The sequence below is a fragment of the Podarcis pityusensis genome (genome assembly GCF_964106645.2).
Source record: "Podarcis pityusensis genome assembly, chromosome: 2".
In the NCBI taxonomy this organism is placed as follows: Eukaryota; Metazoa; Chordata; class Lepidosauria; order Squamata; family Lacertidae; genus Podarcis; species Podarcis pityusensis.
In genome coordinates, this window is record NC_138029.1 from 72,556,834 (window position 1) to 72,576,331 (window position 19,498).

General features: G+C 43.9%; 2 protein-coding genes across 4 annotated transcripts in view; one reads left to right on the top strand and one right to left on the bottom strand.

Annotated features, from left to right (window-relative positions):
- Positions 1-13,378, bottom strand: part of SLC38A3 (solute carrier family 38 member 3) — a 166,688-nt gene extending 153,310 nt beyond the window's left edge. The window contains exons 1-2 of one of the 3 annotated variants that reach the window (XM_080996453.1): positions 13,119-13,378; positions 12,223-12,311 (exon numbers count right to left, since the gene is read on the bottom strand). The gene's annotated coding sequence lies outside the window, so the exon portion shown is untranslated. Of the gene's footprint in view, positions 1-12,222; positions 12,312-12,830; positions 13,022-13,051 lie in introns of those variants that run through there. The other 2 variants (XM_080996451.1, XM_080996452.1) reach the window with 2 other exon arrangements.
- Positions 13,379-13,485: 107 nt separating this feature from the next.
- SEMA3B (semaphorin 3B) overlaps positions 13,486-19,498 on the top strand; it is a 71,393-nt gene continuing 65,380 nt past the window's right edge. The window contains exons 1-2 of the mRNA XM_080996440.1: positions 13,486-13,659; positions 16,004-16,124. The gene's annotated coding sequence lies outside the window, so the exon portion shown is untranslated. The remainder of the gene's footprint in view (positions 13,660-16,003; positions 16,125-19,498) is intronic.

Sequence of the window (19,498 nt, forward strand, 5' to 3'; positions counted from 1 at the left end):
TATTCATCAATATATTTTAATGACTGATAATTTTATAACAATTTAAAATGAAATTATTAACTGCTCTGTTGTGCTTCCATTGTAGAGCCATGATCTTATTATTCATAGCATTTGTTTCTCTCTCTGCAACAACCATTTCTCCAGCCTGCATTGTTTTCTTTCTTAGGTTGTGGGCCATATGATGTCAAACAGGCAAGCCATTGTTTGTTTCCACATCTCTCAAACATTTGTAGCTATAGTTAATTAAATAAAAATAAAATAAAAACCAATTTAAAAAGTTATAATGCTTGTCTTATCAAAAATGAATTATTCAGATTGCCATATTTTGTTTGAAATGCTCTAGTACAGTGGTACCTCGGTTTACGAACTTAATCTGTTCCAGAAGTCCATTCTTAAACCAAAACCGTTCCTAAACCAAGGCGCGCTTTCCCTAATGAGGCCTCCCGCCACCCTTCCACCATTCGGATTCCGTTCTTAGACTGAGGTAAAGTTCGCAAACAAAGACACTATTTCCGGTTTTGCAGAGTTTGTAAACCAAATCGTTCTTAAACCGGCTGTACTTAAACCGAGGTACCACTGTATTTGAGAGTTATTGTAATTATGTATCAATTTGCATTTGGTTGTGCTATGAAATGCTTTGGGCATATTTGTATGGAAAAGCAGCACACAAAATGGAATAATAAATAAATACAGATATTTACACAAAAATACGGTGGATATAGGCTGCATATGCATCACCATTGACTTTGGCTTCAGTGCTCTCCCATCATGAAGCTGCGTACATGAGGTTAGCCATAATCTACATTGAGCCTGCAGTTTTCTGAGAAATACTGCTGTTTTATATGTTTTCCTTCAAACCAGCTTCCATCTGATTTGAAAATATAAGCCACATTCACTTCGCAGTTAAGCCAGGTGTGTACAAACAGGTAACGTTCATTGGGTGAAGACATCCCTGACCCCTCTCAGAAATTCTATTGGGGGCTTACTCCCAAGTACAATAAATTAGGATTATAGCCTTACAGTGGTACCTCAGTTTACGAACTTAGTCCGTTATTAAACCGAAACTGTTCTTAAACCGAGGCACACTTTCCCTAATGAGGCCTCCCACTGCCAGTGCCCTTCCACCATTCAGCTTCCGTTCTTAGACCAAGGTAAAGTTCGCAAACCAGGACACTACTTCCAGTTTTGCGGAGTACTTATACCGAATAGTTCGTAAACAGGGCTGTTCTTAAACTGAGGTACCATTGTAGTTGGTAACTTACAATGAAAGATAATGCCACTCTGCAGTTTTATAGTTACTTATTGTGTTTTTACTCCTCCTGATATGGTATGGTGGAATGAAATTGTGGGATTCATTGTTTTAAGTGTATTTATTGTGCTTGTCTAAAACTCTGGGATTGATTTCAGTGAAGTGCGGGTCAGAAATATTTCAAATAGTCTGTCTCGGCATAAAGCAGTTTCCTATGTGTTAGACAGCGTGACTTTGAGACCAACATGAGCTCCGCATGATTTTAGGAATTAAGCTCTGCTTTTAACTGAAGCAAAAGGCAGAAAATCTCCACTGGCATGAATTACTCCAAAACAGCTATAGGCTTAGGCATCGCATCCAGTACAGTGGTACCTCAGGTTAAGAACTTAATTTGTTCTGGAGGTCCGTTCTTAACCTGAAACTGTTCTTAACCTGAGGTACCACTTTAGCTAATGGGGCCTCCCGCTGCCGCCGCGCCGCTGCTGTGCGATTTCTGTTCTCATCCTGAAGCAAAGTTCTTAACCCGAGGTACTATTTCTGGGTTAGTGGAGTCTGTAACCTGAAGTGTATGTAACCTGAAGCATCTGTAACCCGAGGTACCACCGTATCAAGAAGCTGCCAGGGGAACATTTCCCACTGTCTCTGATATGGGTACTCAGATGGAGTTCATGGATCTACAGTCAGTCTGACACTGGCATGAGTGTATTTTAGTCTCACAACTATCCCCTGTGCATGTTAGGAGGATGACTAGTGGTGGCTTGTCCAAGGACACCCTAGGGAGATTTGAACCAGGGCTTTGTACCTCCAAATCCAACCCTGTACCTGCCATGCTGGATCTCTGGTACAGCATTTCATGGAGGGACATGAAGTTAGTGTGCTCCCACAAATGCCACCATAGCCAAGCACACACACCTCAAAAAACTGGGAACAAAAGGAAAATGATTTTTTTAATTTAAAAAAAAAAGAGGGAGGGAGGGGAAAAGGAAAAGTGGGTCGATCAGGCCCTACTTCTGAAAGGAACTAGATGTGATTAATGAGCACGTGTGAGGGGTTAAATGCATGCACTGCAAAGTACCTGGCCTCCAAAACTATTTATCAGGAAAATTCTCCTTAAGCAGAGCTGGAAGTGAGCCAGAAATAATTCCCACGCTCAGTGCGGTACCAGGCAATCACACCAATGCTTCCAGCCGCCCAGCCCAGACCGACAGTCTGCCACACACGCAGGGGCTCAGCTCTTTGGTGTGGGCTTCTTTGATTCCATTTCCTATTTGGGGGGAGCTCTTTAGTGTGTGGATTGAAAACAGCCACGCTGGCTAGAGAAAGTGAACAAACCTCATTGCAAGGAAATCAATTTGCATTCCAAAGAACAGCCTGAGAGTTACCCTTGGACTACCCAGGGCACCAAACCATTGCACCTTTCCCTTATGACTTTGGATAAATCCCAAACACAGTTCTGCTGATGCTCATCATCACCATCCTTCTAACTACATAACTACAATGGGTGTACTCCAGCATAAAGAGAAATGCCACCTCCAAATTCTTCTCAGCGGCTCTCAAACCTAATCCAGGATCTCCTGTTTCAGGCCGGCATTTCCAAACCATGCTGCTCTCTTCAGTTCAGAGTCAGAACCTTCAAGGAAAAACCAGAGGTCTTCATTGTACATTCTGGGTTGGTGTGTGTGTGTGTGTTACTTTAATCCTCTCTGGCAGCCAGGAGAACATAAAAGTTTAAGGCAGAAAAGCTATGTTAAATCCTGTCTAATCTCCTGTCTTTTGTTAGCACAGGATTGTTTGTTATGGTACATTTTAAATGCTGCTTCAATCAAGCTTTAAATTGCTTTGATAAAGGAGCCTTCCCCATTTTCTATGAATATTCATTGTTTTAAGGCAGATTCAGAGCAGCTTGCCCCCAAATTGATCCATGGTTCAATTTCATCCCAGCCCTCCTGTTCCGCTGCATTCATATGCATTCATAAGTCCTCCTTTCCCACCATTAGGGGTGCCCCTATTTGAGTTGCATCAATGGTCTAGTTCCCACTGAAGTCATGAATTTGTGCCTGGGCTGTGCTACTTCAGGCTGCAGGCAGGAGCTCCCTTGGCTGAATGTTCCTCTGTTCAAAACTAGAGGTCAGCAAAAAAAGGATTCTAGCAAAGCCTCCTTGCTGACATGCTAGCTTTCTACCTGCAGGGAATATTTTGCATGGAGCAGCATTTAAACATAATTGCACACAGCAACAGGCTGAAATGGCACATTCCACACCCAGGTTTATCAGTTCAGTGAAAACAAGACCAATATTTCTCACAGTATGTAACTGTCAAGAACTGAACACAGCATTCCAGGCACAGCAGCCAACTCCATAGAAACTGCTCATTACATTGACTCCTCTTGGTTTTGTGACATGAACTAATTGCCTCTTGGACATCATTCGCTAGCTGCCAGCTTCTTTCTACCATGATGCCAAGCATTAATCCTACACTTTAATCCACTTTGCACTCCATCTTCACAATCCACAAAGTGAAAATCCGTTCTGTGAATGTCCATGGAGGATACTTGCTGGAAAGGGGTAAGGGCATTTTCTTCCTGCCATGGAGTTGAATGCAGCACTATCCCCAGACCTATTTTACTACTTATGTGCCAACTTGGGTAGTAGGTAGATAAACACACGCCCCAAGTACATTACTATACACACATAGTAAGATTCGCAACTGAGAAGACATTGTCAGACTGCTGTCCAGTATAGCTTAGTCTTGAAAATTTGGACTTTTACCGTAAGGTTAATGGGAGAGACAGAGATCTTTTCCATTTGGCCCCTGTGTATCCTTCTACATGTATTAAAACAACAGGAGAAAGATGGATCATTGCATAACTGACCTATGGCTTTTTGTTCACTTTCTCCGGTATCCACACTAATTTTTTCCCAGTTCCTCTAGTGATGAGCAGTGTTAGCAGCCAAAAAGCACTGAAATCCAGGAACCTGTCATTCTTCTGTCAAGAAACACCATGGCAAGTCAGCCAAGGAACCAGCCAAAGATGGAAAAGAGGGCATATGTCAAGGTGTTAGAAGACCTTCCATCCTAGACATAGTTCATGCAATATTTTATAGAGAATTTTTTCTAGGGAGTCTTTAAGGACTGCCTTTTATTTTTCTTACTGTTATGTGACAAGAAAGTTTATTTCCATTGGGTACTCCTGGAAAAATAAGCACTCTCCCCCTTACATGGAGTTAAACATTAATGTATGAAGCAGGGGGTGTTGTTAGGGGGCCTGGATCTGGCCGTGAAGCTCACTGACTGTCTCTCAGCCTGCCCTACCTCATAGGGTTGTTTAAGGATAATGTGGGTAGCCCTGTAAGTACCTAGCAATGTACTTGGCTGTGGTGGCTGAGGCCTATTGGAAGTAGCGAAATGGAAGGCAGGACAACTAATTGGAGATAGAACCAGAACCAATGGTAGCCAGAGCCCGCTAATGTCATCTCTACACCAAGGGTAGAATTCAACATCTCACTAAGGAAATCATTCTGTCAGCACAAGCATTTCTGCTTGCCTGACACAATGATCTCCCATCTCCTTCCCTTGCACACTGTTCTGGGGGTTCTCCCAACCCTCCAGCATGGATTTGGGGGAGGCGCAGGTGGAGGACAGTGGGGGAAAGCCCCACTTCACCAGCAGAGGACCTTGCACAGGGCTCCCACTGACGGGATAGATTAGTTGATTCCTGCCCCCATACATCTAAGATACATTTAAATCACATGCTTCCTCCCAAATAATCCTGGGAACTATAGTTAATGCACCATAATTCCCAGCAACCCCAAATGAACTACAATTCTAAGGATTCTTTGGGGAAAGTGATATATTTTATAGCATGGATGAGATTTTTGTTTCACCCCTTCCTCCTTCCCGCTGAATTCTACAAAGTCAACCCTGAAACTAAGGAGAAGGAGGAAGTTAGCAGGCAGCTGGTTGTAAGAAAGGAGGCAAGGGCAAGTGGTTGGTGGGGCAGTGCCCCATTCACCCTAATCGCCTAAACGCCCTGGCCCCTGGTGTGAAGTGAAATTCAGAGCAACAGAATGCAAACACATGCAAGCAGAAGCAGAAGCAGAAAAAAGAGTTCTCCAGGCATATACCGCACAGCTGTCCCTACCTCCATAACATTCAACACATTAGAAACACATATGGAAAAGTGTAACTATGGCAAATTTTAGGAGGAAAGAAACTTACCTACTACCTGAGGTTGCTGTTGCTATAAACTGCTTACAGAAAGATAGTGGGGGTTTTGATCCCAAGGGACACAAGGTCATAAACAAGTGCTAATTACAAACTCAAACAACAGCAATTATGGCTGCAAGTGAGCAAACACATGCTACCACTCCTGTATAAAGAGGTGTGAAGTATATAACAAGGGCAAGGAGAGAAAACACTTACAGCAGTTATTCCCTACAGAACTACCTGCCAGATTTTGGCAGGGAGGAGTAATGAACTTGTTATTCTGAAATGGAAATGTGGTCCTCCTTGCCAATGATTATTTCTCCAGGCAGAGTGAGATGTTAAAATGTGCATAGAGACTGCAATCAGTATTTGCAAGACACCACATTCCTGATTTCCCTGCTGACCATTCTCAAGTTATGCCTTCAGCATCCAAAGTTATCTGTCCCGGGATACAATATGGAACATGGCGCTATCAGCACACAGGCACCCTCCACAAACCAAGAGAGAGGAATATAGACCTCAGGAAACCTCACTGCTGGAGCTCTGAACTATGGGCTGTATAACATCACTGCATGTCAGTTATCTACTAATGAATGTCTAAGTGGAAGGTGAATAACGCTGCAAGACTTCACGTGATGCAATAACGCTCATTGACTTCCAAGTAACCATCTAAACTGCCCATTTAGAGCAAAACTCTTGACCTTTGCAATGCAGTTATCTATTATTTTCTATTTATATAAGATCTGTCATTGGCAATAATTTAGAAAGTGGCTTAAGGTCATATTGGGGCAGTATCTTTATTTTGGATCTGGTTTTAGTCACTCTCTCTTGCTCTCCACAGCAAGCCACCCTACATATTTTTCAGGCTTTGGAACAAGACAAAAACTTTGTCTTCAGAATATCCAAAGGGAAATGGAAAAAATGTTTTATTTATATGCAGTTTGCAATGCTCAGTTATGTAAATTAATTGTTTAAGCTCTTTGGATTAACTAAAAAGACATCCCCAGTTAAAATTAAAACTATTTTAATATAAATACTTATAAAAAAATTGCAGACTGTAGACACCATCTTAGAAAAGACAATATCCCTTCTCTCACATGAGTGGCTGGGTGGCTGGGGAGGGAGCCATACCTGCCTCAATAGTTCACAATTAAATGAATAATATTTATTTCTTCTGGTTTGCTGTATTCCTATGAAAATTTATTATGATTTGATATTAAAGCTAATACAATTTCAACTAAAATTTCTTTGATCAACTAATATCCCTATTTACATCCTGACTTTTTGCCCACCAGAGGTGTTCAGAATTCCAATCAAATAATACAACAATTGCCTATGGTGGAATGATTTTTAAAACCTTTTGAAATACCTCTGTCCTTAGCCTCTTTAAAAACCCTAAGTAAATGGCTTATGGAGGCATGTTCTATTGGTCAAAAGCAACCATATTTATAGATTTAAATGTCTGTATGCCACCCTTCAGTTTCAATATCCTCAGAGAAGCTCAGAGAAAGATAAAACAAAATCCAAACAGCAATAATAAATGCTAAAGCAGAGCATTAAAAACAATTCAGATTTTTTTTAAAAAAAAGAAAAACCACCTAAGAGAACAGTAAAAATATCCAAATTACAAAACCAGTTAGATGACATCCCGGAAAATCTGAGCACACAAAATGTCTTTGCTTTGTGCCGGAACATAGCAATTTTGATGCCAGGTGAGAAAAAACCATTCCTTATTCGGGACAGCACAATGCTGAAAATGTCCTCTCTTTGGTTGCAACTCATCTAACTTGAAAAGGTGCAGTCGCTCGGAGAGAGACCTCTAATGCAGACCCAACATCTGGGCAAGCTCATGTGAGCAAAGGCAGTGCAGGAGCTGCTCCTACCTTACAGCTGATGCCATTAGGGACATTGCATCTGCTACTGGACAGAGAGCCACTGCCCCAAGTTCTGGAATGGCCAGCAGCTCCCCCGGTGTGTCCTTCCTTTTCTAAATCTGCCTCATCCTGGATGCTGAATACAGTAAATCTTTTACTTTGCCCTAAATAGGATCTGGCTTCAACTGGTCAGAGAATGAGACTCTAAAGGATGGAGGGGCAAGGAACCCTTATGGGTTAAGTTAGCCACTGAAGTTCACTGCTGTGATGTCCAGGAGGGCCCTGAGGCGTCCTGCCAAGGGAGATATTTGGGAACTGTATTATGGGAACTCTCTTTGTGTGATGTGCTCATGAAGAGATTTTAACAAATCAGATCCTGAAGCAGCACATAAGGCATATGTGGATTTCACCAATTCTTAAAAGAAAATGACTTAAAGCAAAGTGAGCTGCTGCACAAGTACTGTATTATAGCACTGGGCAACTTATACTGGAAATAAACATTCAGCTCAGTCCTGACCATGATTACCAACAGGCAAGTCCCACTGAGTGGGTGGCCCTTACCTTGAAGTAAGTGTACAGTACTTATCTGAGCACGAAGTCCTATTCGATTCAGTGAGAGTTGTTTCTTAGTACACAGGGTTGAAATTGCACTGTTAAGTTAGGACTCATTGAACTGGGAAACAGAAGGGCATATTGGGGAAAGGGGTAGGGAGAAGTAAAGAGAAAACAAAGTTCTTGGGTACAGAGAAGTCCTCACCTGAGTATTGTACACAAGAAACATTCTGTGAAGTTGGATAAAGAAGGCCCACCCTAAGCTACAAATCTCTATAGGAGTGCTGGCTTTAAAAATATATTGTTTGCCATTCTGACTGTGTAATCTTTTTATAGTTGTGTTATGCTTTATTTGTTATCTGGCTGCTTGGTTTATTTTGATTGTTGCCATTTATCTTCTTGCTAGTCACCCTCAGAACAGTCATGCAAAAAATTGCAGGATATGTATTTCGCAAACTTTTGGCCGCCTGAGACAGAGCTCTTCTTGTACACCAGCCATGCTGAATTTTTTTGCAGGGGGACTTTGTCTTGGTTGACCACAAACTTGACATGAGCCAACAGTGTGACGCGGCAGCTAAAAAAGCCAATGCAATTCTGGGCTGCATCAATAGGAGTATAGCATCTAGATCAAGGGAAGTAATAGTGCCACTGTATTCTGCTCTGGTCAGACCTCACCTGGAGTACTGTGTCCAGTTCTGGGCACCACAGTTCAAGAAGGACATTGACAAACTGGAACGTGTCCAGAGGAGGGCAACCAAAATGGTCAAAGGCCTGGAAACGATGCCTTATGAGGAACGGCTAAGGGAGCTGGGCATGTTTAGCCTGGAGAAGAGGAGGTTAAGGGGTGATATGATAGCCATGTTCAAATATATAAAAGGATGTCACATAGAGGAGGGAGAAAGGTTGTTTTCTGCTGCTCCAGAGAAGCGGACACGGAGCAATGGATCCAAACTACAAGAAAGAAGATTCCACCTAAACACTAGGAAGAACTTCCTGACAGTAAGAGCTGTTTGACAGTGGAATTTGCTGCCAAGGAGTGTGGTGGAGTCTCCTTCTTTGGAGGTCTTTAAGCAGAGGCTTGACAACCATATGTCAGGAGTGCTCTGATGGTGTTTCCTGCTTGGCAGGGGGTTGGACTCGATGGCCCTTGTGGTCTCTTCCAACTCTATGATTCTATGATTCTATGACTTCCCCCCACCCCATTGCTTCTCAACACCAGTAAAAGCTTTGTTCACAGCTGATAAGGGCAAAGAAGTCATGTCAGGAAACAAAACTGACAATCCCAATTACCCAACAGGAACCCTGACAGCAAACCACAACCTCTTCACTTCATTCTAGATATTCCCTCCATCAAAGAATAAAAACACACAAATTTTAAATCTGCCCATGAGCTCCAGCTACTGTGGGCTGGCCACTGCCTTCCAAATTCCATTGCATTGTTGGCACTGGACAGCCCTTGCCATGAGCAGTGGCAGCCAGGAAATGCTTTGGAGCTGTGTCACCTGGCCTGGAGGCTCAATTCTCACTTGGAAATAATAAACAACTCTGTGCTGTGGCACACAAGCTCTTGTACTCTCTAGAACGAGGCTTAGAAGACAAGCATGTGCCATCACCTGCTTGCCGAAGGACTTGGGGGCTTAGAGCCAAAATGCCCAAAGGCCTCTAGGAGGTGTAGTGCTAGAGGGTTTATCTACAAAAGGAAAGAGGCAGTAGTAAGAACTTTAGTTTGTCGTTCCGCTCCTCAGGCAATGAGAGGGAATGTTCTCGACTGACAGTTTTACAGAGGAAGCTCAGGTAGCTGGAGCCTACATGTTTGCTTAGAAGTACGTTTGCTTAGAATAATGTACAGGAAGTAATATTGAATACACCTGCCTTCCCTCTCAAAAGTTCTACCCCACTCTTCCATTATTATTTATGGTTGATAACACTCTTCCCCCAAAAAGCTAAGAGCAATGCACATCACAATAATCTTGTAAAGTAGGTTATGTCGCAAGAATATGCAGCCCAAGGTTACTGGGTAGACTCTGTGGCTGGGAAGCAATTTAAATCTGTTGTTACCTCAGTTTGAGGTCATGGGTTCAATACTGTATAAACACCATACTGGCTTTCATATATCTCTATGAAAGAGGCTAGCCAGTCCTATTACAGTTCAAGAAGTCGCTGCTTCTCCTCCCCCCCCCCCCGCCCCCAATCTCTGGCAGAGGGGAAAGGCCTATAATTTCTTGACACAAAAAACAGAGCTCCTGCCAATGGCAAGTCCATTCAATTTGGTGTAAATCTGCTTATATGCAAAGGATATGCTATTCCAGTGTTGCAAGAGAGTTGGCAATCCTTTTTGGATGAACCCACACATTGTTCTCTGTACTCCACCCTCCCCAAAACTTCCGTCTAAGGCCCTTGCCCCTCTTCTTCTTTGGAAATCTGTTGCATGCAGACACAAAATAACAAACACAGAACAGGCCTGCAAATGATTTCCGATTGGCCAAACTCAGCTGGGACCATTTACTCGCTTAATGGTGCGATAAGGGTCACATCAAATAAAGCAACAGCACACTTTCTACCAGGCCTTGGACAGGAACACTTCCTTCTTTCAACTACTACCTCCTCCCTTTTCTGTGCATTCTGCCAGGGCTGGAAAATTGCAGCTTGTCCTGAAGGCAGTTCTCTAAAATGTAAACAAAGCCAGCCAACCTTAATTCCTCAAATGCAGGTGTTTTTCCAACAAAAATTGTACACATGGGTTGGCAAGTACTCTAGCCAATGCTTACATTTAAGATGATCCAAAGGGGTGGGGGGACTGAAGTGCAGAGAGACAAAGAGAGAAACCTACAGAGAGCTATGGTTTGCAAAGTTTCTCTTTTCATGAACGTCTTCCACATAGGTTGCTGAGCTGAGTAGCCTCTGTGCACCTGCCACATAATTTTGGTGCATGGCAGGATTTCAGGCTTATGTTGTAGGGTGCTGATTTGGTTCATAGAGGGCACTGGCCTGGTCTGCTAGACCTGGCTGTCATCTTGCACAGAGTGTGTCCCAGAACCCCACCCCTCTGCTGCATCTGGTGGGCCAGCTGCCCTTTAGGACAAGTTGCATCCATTGCCGTCTCTCCCTCTCTTTTTTTTTACTTCCCAAGGAATTCAAGTCCCTAAAACAGTTTTAAAACTCAGAGGGCCAGTGGGCTAGTTTTCCAGTCAGCGCTCTTGTGCCTTTAACATTTAACATGGAGCAGACTTCCTGGCATTGATAGTAGATTAAGTGTTGGGGGAAGCTTCTCCGTACTATGTCCCCAGTATGTCAGGAAGCTCCTTGAGGCTGCAATTCTGAGTGCACTTGCTAGGGGTGGTCATGTCCTATTGTGCTGGCTACTCAGTAGTGAGACTTACAACTGAGTAAAGACATGTAAAGGAATGTGCTCTAAAGATCAAGGTCACACCAGAAACAATTGTTTAGCAACCCTGGGAGAGCTAAACTGTGGTCATCCAAGGTGTTTTGGGGCTACAGTACGTTTCCGAGCACAATTCAAAGTGTTGGTGCTGACCTTTAAAGCTCTAAACAGCCTTGGTCCAGTATACCCGACGGAGTATTTCCACCCCCATCCTTCTCCCCGGACACTGAGGTCCAGCTCCAAGGGCCTTCTGGTGGTTCCCTCACTGTGAGAAGGCAAGTTAAAGGGAACCAGGCAGAGGGCCTTCTCGGTAGCGGCACCCGCCCTGTGGAATGCCCTCCCACCAGATGTCAAAGATAAGAACTACCAGACTTTTAGAAGACATCTGAAGGCAGCTCTGTTTAGGGAAGCTTTTAATGTTTAACAGACCACTGTATTTTAATATTTTGTTGGAAGCCACCCAGAGTGGCTGGGGAAACCCAGCCAGATGGGCGGGGTATAAATTATTATTATTATTATTATTATTATTATCATCCTTGACCATTGGTCATGTTTACTGGGGTGGTGATCATGGGAGGTCAAGAATAGGGAATGCTATGTCAGTACATTGTCACAATGTGTAATGTGGTGCTTCCAACCTACTCAGGACCTTATGCCAGCACAGTATGGCATTGCCCTTCCATTTATGAAAAGGAACTACAAAACATCTCATTATTGGACAGCTGCAGACTTAAAGCTACACCAGCTGTGGAGAACCTTTGGCCCTCCAGACGTTGCCAAACTACATTTCCTATCATCCCAGGCTATTGGCTGTGCTTGCTAGGGCTGATGGGAACTGTGGTTGGAGGGAGTCATAGTTCAGCAACATCTGGAGGGCCAAAGATTCCCTGCTCCTGTGTTCCACTTTTCACTCATCTGCTCAGAAATGCACATTTCCAAAAGTAATGGATTAGCCCTACCTGTGGATGAATTCTGGAGAAAGGCGATGTTTATGTTGCATAATATATGTCAGCGCCAGGAAGAAGCGTTTACGGTTTGGATCACCAAGCTGAGGGCAGGAGGATTCTATTAGTAGTAGTACTAGTATACCTCCCTATACCTGCAGGTCTCGGGACGGTTACATTAAATCACAATATATAAACACAAAATACATAATAAAAATAGAACAAAAACAACTTAATAACCCTGCTCCCCAACACATTGGATGTCTATCAGGCAAAGGCCTGGTTGAAGAAGAACATTTTTGCCTGGTGCCTCAAGGTGCATAATGAAGGAAAGTATACAGTGGTACCTTGGGTTAAGAACTTAATTCATTCTGGAGGTCCGTTCTTAACCTGAAACTGTTCTTAACCTGAGGCACTACTTTAGCTAATGGGGCCTCCCGCTGCTGCTGTGCCACCGCTGCATGATTTCTATTCTCATCTTGAAGCAAAGTTCTTAACCCGAGGTAGTATTTCGGGGTTAGCAGTCTGTAACCTGAAACGTATGTAACCTGAAGCGTATGTAACCTGAGGTACCACTGTATAAGGAAAGAAGCTAACTTCTGAGCAGGGTCATGTCCACTGACCTGACAGAGGTACCCTTCCTAATCCCACATGCGTGGACCATGGCAGTGGTGAAAAGTGCCCTTCTTTTTAACTTTTATTTCCCTCAGGATTCTGGTATTGCATTCGGGATCCGGGACTTGGCTGAACTCTGGAGGTCTGGCCCCCCAACGACGGCCGCAGACCTCACAGCAACGTCCCCCCACCCTCTCGATTCTATCCATTCATCGCGTAGGGAACCCACCCGCACTCTTTCTTTCCTCCGCGCTCTTTTCTTTCTTTCTCTCTGGCACGAGGCTTTTTTATTTTACTTTTTTCCAGGGGGCTGGAATCTCGCTCAGGCGGGGAATTTCCTTCCTCCCATATAGAGTTTATGGGCTTGTTTTTCTCCCCCAGTCCCTCGGCCTCGGTGTCCTGCAGCGCGGCGGCCTCCTGCCTGCAGCCTGCCTGGCTCTCGCCGGCCAGCTGGCTGCCCCGGCCGCTGCGCGAAATCACGCACAAACTGGCCGCGGAGCGGTTGATGTGGCAAACTCAGTCAGGAGGGAAACTGAGCGGGAAAAGGACTCCCTGTTGCAGCTGCCGACTGCCAGGTGTTTGCAAAAGTCGCCCGGGCGGTAGCTCTGCGCATGTGCACTGGGCCGATGCCTTCGCAGAGGCGGGAACGTCTCATTCAGACGACGCAGCGGAGGGAGAAAAGGGCGAGGGAGTAACGCGTGTAGACGGTTCTCCCCTTCATTAGGGTCTGGACGTGCCTTCGCGGATTTTGGCTTTCTTACAACGTACAGGTTGCCCGTTCCCTAAAGCCCTCGGACGGTGCTGAATTGGATTTGATATCGTGGGGAAAGAGTGTGGGTATGTTTAGTTGTGGAATCACAGAATTGTGGAGCTGGAAGGGACCCCCGAGGGTCATCTAGTCCAACCCCCTGCAATGCAGGACTCTCAACTAAAGCAGCCATGGCGGGGGCCATCCAACCTCTGCTTAAAAACCTCCAAGGAAGGAGAGTCCACCACCACATAGGAATATTTGTAAATATATTTGAGCCACCAAAAATTAATGGGCGTTGCTATTCAAATGGCGTGTGTACAACACATCTTCTGATCGATTATGTAGGGCGGGGCTTACCTGCTCTCCCCCCCCCCCCCAGTGTTTTATTGAAATTGGTACCCCAGGTCCATCACCTTGTGAGGGAGTCCTTTCCGCTGTCAAACAGCTCTTACTGTCAGAAAGTGCTTCCTGATGTTTAGTTGAACTCTCCTCTCTTGCAGCTTGAGCCATTGGTGTGAGTCCGATCCTCTGGAGCAGGAGAAAACAAGCTTGCACCACCTTCCATGTGACAGCCCTTTAGATATTTGAAGATGGCTATCACATCTCTTCTCCATCTCCTCCTAGCCAAACTAAACATCTCTGCACACGTTCCAGCTTGTCCATATCCTTCTTAAACTCTGGTGCCGAGAGCTGGACCCAGTATTCCAGATGTGGTCTGACCAAGGCAGAATAGAGAAGGACTTATGACTTCCCTTGATCAGGACACTCTATATTTCAAATTGCAGTACCTGGAGTTCTTTTGATATTTGAAGATGGCTATTGCTATCATATCTCCTCTCAAGTCTTCTCTTTTCCAGGCAAAGCATTGCCTGGAACTCCCTCAGTCATTGTTTTCTCATAAGGCTTGAGGTCTTGGCTATACAGCTGCAAATAAAACATTTTAAGTGTGTCGTAAAGTGCAATATATGCTTGTGGCACTAGATGGCGATGGAGAGCTATAGCAAATTCAATATATTTTTTTCAAAACTTTTTTTAAAAAGCATTTTCACAGCGTTTTTTTATATGTGTGTAGATTCCACCTTGGTTTCCAGACCCTTGGTTATCTTGATTATCCTCTTCTGCACACATTACAGCTTGTCAATATCCTTCTTAAATTGTGGTTCCCAGAACTGGACACGGTATTCCAGGTGTGGTCTGACCGAGGCAGAACATTAAGATTAATTGAAGATTAAGGAGAGACATGATTGCGGGTATGAATTATCTGAAAGTTTGTGAGGCAGAAGATGGAGCAGACGAAATAAGTGGAAATTGCAGGGAAATGGGTTTTGGTTCAATAGCAGGCGGATCTAGATATTACATGTAGCAGGGCTGTTCCACAGTGAAGCAGAATGTCTCGGGATGTGAGGTGGTAGAGAGCTGGAGGTGTGTAAGCATTATGTTCTTTGTGGCTTTATTCTGTATTTTATGCTGTGAACTGTCCTGAGAACTTCAGGTGAAGGTTGCTATATAAATTTAATCAGTCATCATCATCATCATCATCATCATCATCTTGGCCCAGTAGCAAAATAGCAACCAGTGCAGGTCTCTGAGCAAAGATGTTGTGTGCTGTCAGGGTAGTCCCAGAACTTTTACTTTATGCCAGGCCTGAGCCTTGGAAGTTATGAAATAATAGAAAGGTGTGGCTCTCAGCACAGCCTGAGATTCTTTGCCTACCCAGTGATTGGTATTCAGAATCAGCACCCACATAAGCTTGGATTGAGAGAAAGACTTTCCAAGTCAGAGGCTAGGACTTCCAAACAGACTTTAGCCCCAGAACGTCTCATTTTATGAATTAAGTACTGGAAATGCCTTGCTTAATAAGGTCAGGCATGTGATCAACAGAGAAGGGCCCAGAAGGAGCTGGTGTTAATGTATAAACCAGGATTTCTCAGGCAGTAACAGAAACAGGCCAGAGCTTGTGGGGGAGCCAGCTTGCATTCCTAGGCAGCAGAAGAAAAATTAGATCAACAGAGATCTGGGCTTGCTGGCCTCGGCCCACCCGCCTTTGCTCTCTTCCCTTTTCATTGCCTCTTGGTTGGCCAGTTTTAATTATTGCACTCTCCATATTTTAGGCTTTGAGTCCTCTCTGATGCTCTGGTTGATTAGTTCTAGCCTTGAAGCCCAAACATGCTAAACAGCAAGGATTTTATAGGAGCTGTGTCAGGTTGGTGGCTTGAGGAAACCACTTTTTCTCAAGGCTGAAGCCTGTCCCTGCAAAATCAATAATGGACCCCAAGGGAGAGAGGAGAGCAACAGAGGGTGGGTGGGTCTAGGGCAAATGAGCCCAAATCTCTGCTGATCTAATTTCTGATTTGCTTTGCTGGGATGTGGCATATGTGTGTGGAAAGCTTTAGATGCATATGTCACCTCTAAACTATTCTCTGTACATAGTTTGCAGGGATCTGCGTATGCCATGAATGTTGAAAATGCTAAAATACACCATCTGACTTGGAATCAACAAACCTGAGCAGGCCAAACAGGAAAGTGCATAAATGAGATTTGGTTTGGAGAGGTAAGAGCATTTTCACACCTGACACTGGAAATGCCTTCGAGCTCATTTGTAGCTTTGTGTATGGATGGAAAGTGGGAGCAATTTGCTTCTAAGTAGGTTGTGCAATGCATATGAAATTCAAATTGCCCTTAAAAAAGCTTGGACTTTGGGTTCTAGTCCAAGTTGTGAGATGGGAAGGTATCCTAATCTGGAAGCAAGGGAAATCCTGGATGTACTTCTAGGCAGTGCTTTTTTCCTAGAAAAATAGGTGCCGGTACCCACCATGAAGTTGTTACAGTAAGTGCCACACTTTTTAACAACAAAAAGAGGTGCTGGTACTGAGTACTCTTGAGTACCCCCTGAAAAAAGCACTGCTTCAAGGTACAGTAATGAGCAAATTTTAGTGATTTTAAAAAGAATGACGCACAGTGTACAAAAATTCTTAAATTCTGTTCTCAAGGCTCAGGTGTCCCTGTTCTGATACAGTGGTACCTCAGGTTACATACGCTTCAGGTTACACATGCTTCAGGTTACACACTCCGTTAACCCAGAAATAGTACCTAGGGTTAAGAACTTTGCTTCAGGATGAGAACAGAAATCGTGCTCCAGCAGCGCGGTGGCAGCGGGAGGGCCCATTAGCTAAAGTGGTGCTTCAGGTTAAGAACAGTTTCAGGTTAAGTACGGACCTCTGGAACGAATTAAATACTTAACCTGAGGTACCACTGTATTACATTAAGAAACAATTGATGTTTGAGTGCTTCTGTTTCCTATTCCATCAGTTACTTCCACAATCTTTCCATGACCAGATTTGACATAGAGTACATATGCGGGTGGCGCTGTGGTCTAAACCACAGAGCCTAGGGCTTGCTGATGAGAAGGTCGGCGGTTCGAATCCCCGCAAGGGGTGAGCTCCCGTTGCTCGGTCCCAGCTCCTGCAAACCTAGCAGCTTGAAAGCACATCAAAATGCAAGTAGATAAATAGGTACCGCTCTGGCGGGAAGGTAAATGGCGTTTCCGTGCTCTACTCTGGTTTGCCAGAAGCGGCTTAATCATGCTGGCCTCATGACCCGGAAGCTGTCTGCGGACAAATGCCGGCTCCCTCAGCCAATAAAGTGAGATGAGCGCCGCAACCCCAGAGTCATCCACGACTGGACTTAACAGTCAGGGGTCCCTTTACCTTTACCTTACATATGCGATAGAGAGCTGTGATCAGTTCTGGCTCCCTGACAAGTAGTCCTGTTTTCAAACTTTTGTTTATCGCTTCCACACAAACAGGATATGACAAATCTGGTCTCACAGATTATGCAGACTAATAAACTGTGTCAGTACCTGCCTGGCAGAAATGGCAAAAATTAATTTTCCACACATGTTAAAGGGAAAACTTCTGTTCCTGTTCTCTGAATTTTAAAAATATGAACTTTAATATGGACTTTCCCCAGCCAGTATTGTGCAGTAACAGAAAAGTTATTTCTTCTTGTAACTAAAGTGGTAGTTTATAACTACAAATTTCTACTTGGCGTAGTTTCTCAGCTAAGCTTAACTGTGTACAATATTGTTATTTCATGTCATGGTGGTGTTAGATATTATTGAGTGCAGGAATGTACTCAAGAATTAATGTCTGCTAGTGGGTTTCAGGGTGCTGGAATGTAATGAAGGATGAACTGCTGTGTTTTGGGGAGACGTGGGCCATAGTAACAATTTCCAGAATTTTTTAACTTCCAATCTGTTGCTGCAAAACAAGTCTTGTGGGCACTTTAAAGAGTAACAGATTTATTGTATCATAAGCTTATTTTTTATTATAAATATACAAAACGTCCATAAAAATATCACAAATGCACCACGTATAAACATTACCGATAAGGGTCTTGGGTTGCATAAGCTTTCACGGACTAAATAGCATGGTCACTCGTCCATGAAAGCTTATGCTACAATAAATCTGGTGCCACAAGAGTCTTTGTGGTTTTGGAATACGGGTTGTAGAATGGAGCTATTTCAGGTTTCAGAAAGAATCTGTTTTTAGCCTTGTTGGGCTGAGCACTTAAATGTGGCATTCTAAAGCATGGATACCAGTTAACTAGAATAGTGCAAAAACACCACCACAGTTTCTGCCACTCACTGATCATTCGCAGAGCACATGGCCTAATATCTAACCAACATTAAGCACTGTTGCCCCCATTGGTTTCAGTGGGAGAGATACAAATAAGCATGCACTGAATGCTTCTATTTAAATAAATGTGACTTGGAAGTTCCAAACTGTGGCTGCATTTCAAGCTTACATACTTCAGCCATATTTGACAGTGCTTTGGTTCTGGATGGGGCCGTGCAACCTAAAAGCATGCACCTCTTTCGACTTCTGCTCTAATCCTATGCCCACTTACCAGGGAGTAAGCCCAATTGAACTCAAAGAGACAAACTACTGAGCAGACTTGTCTAGAATTGTACTGTAATTGAGCAGGATCCACATAGGCACAGCATCTCAAGTATTTGCCTTCATCCTAGCTGAAGGACATAGAGCCACATGGGTGAAACCAGCACAAGGGAATATTCTGTGGGAGAACTCTTAGACCCGCCTCTTGAAATTCCTCCGTCAAAGGATTCACATCAATTGTCTGTGAAACTGTTTCACCTGCGTTATCTCTGCATGAGTTTTATCTGTGGCTAAATGACTCTAAGCATGATGGTTCCCACAACAAAACTTTCCAGGCGGTTTCTTTACATGCTGATGCATGTGGGATGCTTTTTCTTTCTACTCTTCTGAGAGAAGAGAGGCAAGTCTGTCTCCTATCTCTGTTCCTTCATCACCACACAGAGACACTAATAATCATGGAGCAGGAATGCATTGTGCAGACAGAGGAGGCCAGCATACACAACTGTGGTCTGCATAACAAGATTTAGTGTACTAATATGTTTTTTGAATTGTACATAAACGAAATGACCTGTCCCTGAAGACTCAGAGAAGATCCGCAACAGGATCTGGAATACTTTGAAATCGTACATTGTTTAATTCAGGGGTTGGAGGCTAGTGAGGCTTTCCCCCCCTCCCTTCCCCAAGGGGGAACTGGCAGAGCTGGCTGAAGTGGGACATGGTTTAAAGGAAACTGCTGGGCTGGATCAGTCTGATTATCCATCTCGCCCAAATCCTGTCTCTAGGGCCTTGTACTCATGAACTGTAGCAGTTAGTGGTAAGGAAACACAACATCTGTGCTATTTGAAGTTGGGGAAGGCTGACCATGTAAATGCTCAAGCCTGCTTATTACAGTGATGTAATAACTTATCTTGTTTCACAGCAGCTAACCACTAGCATGCAATAAAATCAACAGGTCACCTAGATACTTACTTGGGAGTAACCCCCATTGAACTAAAAAATCATTCTGTCTGCAAGTCTGTTTAGAAAT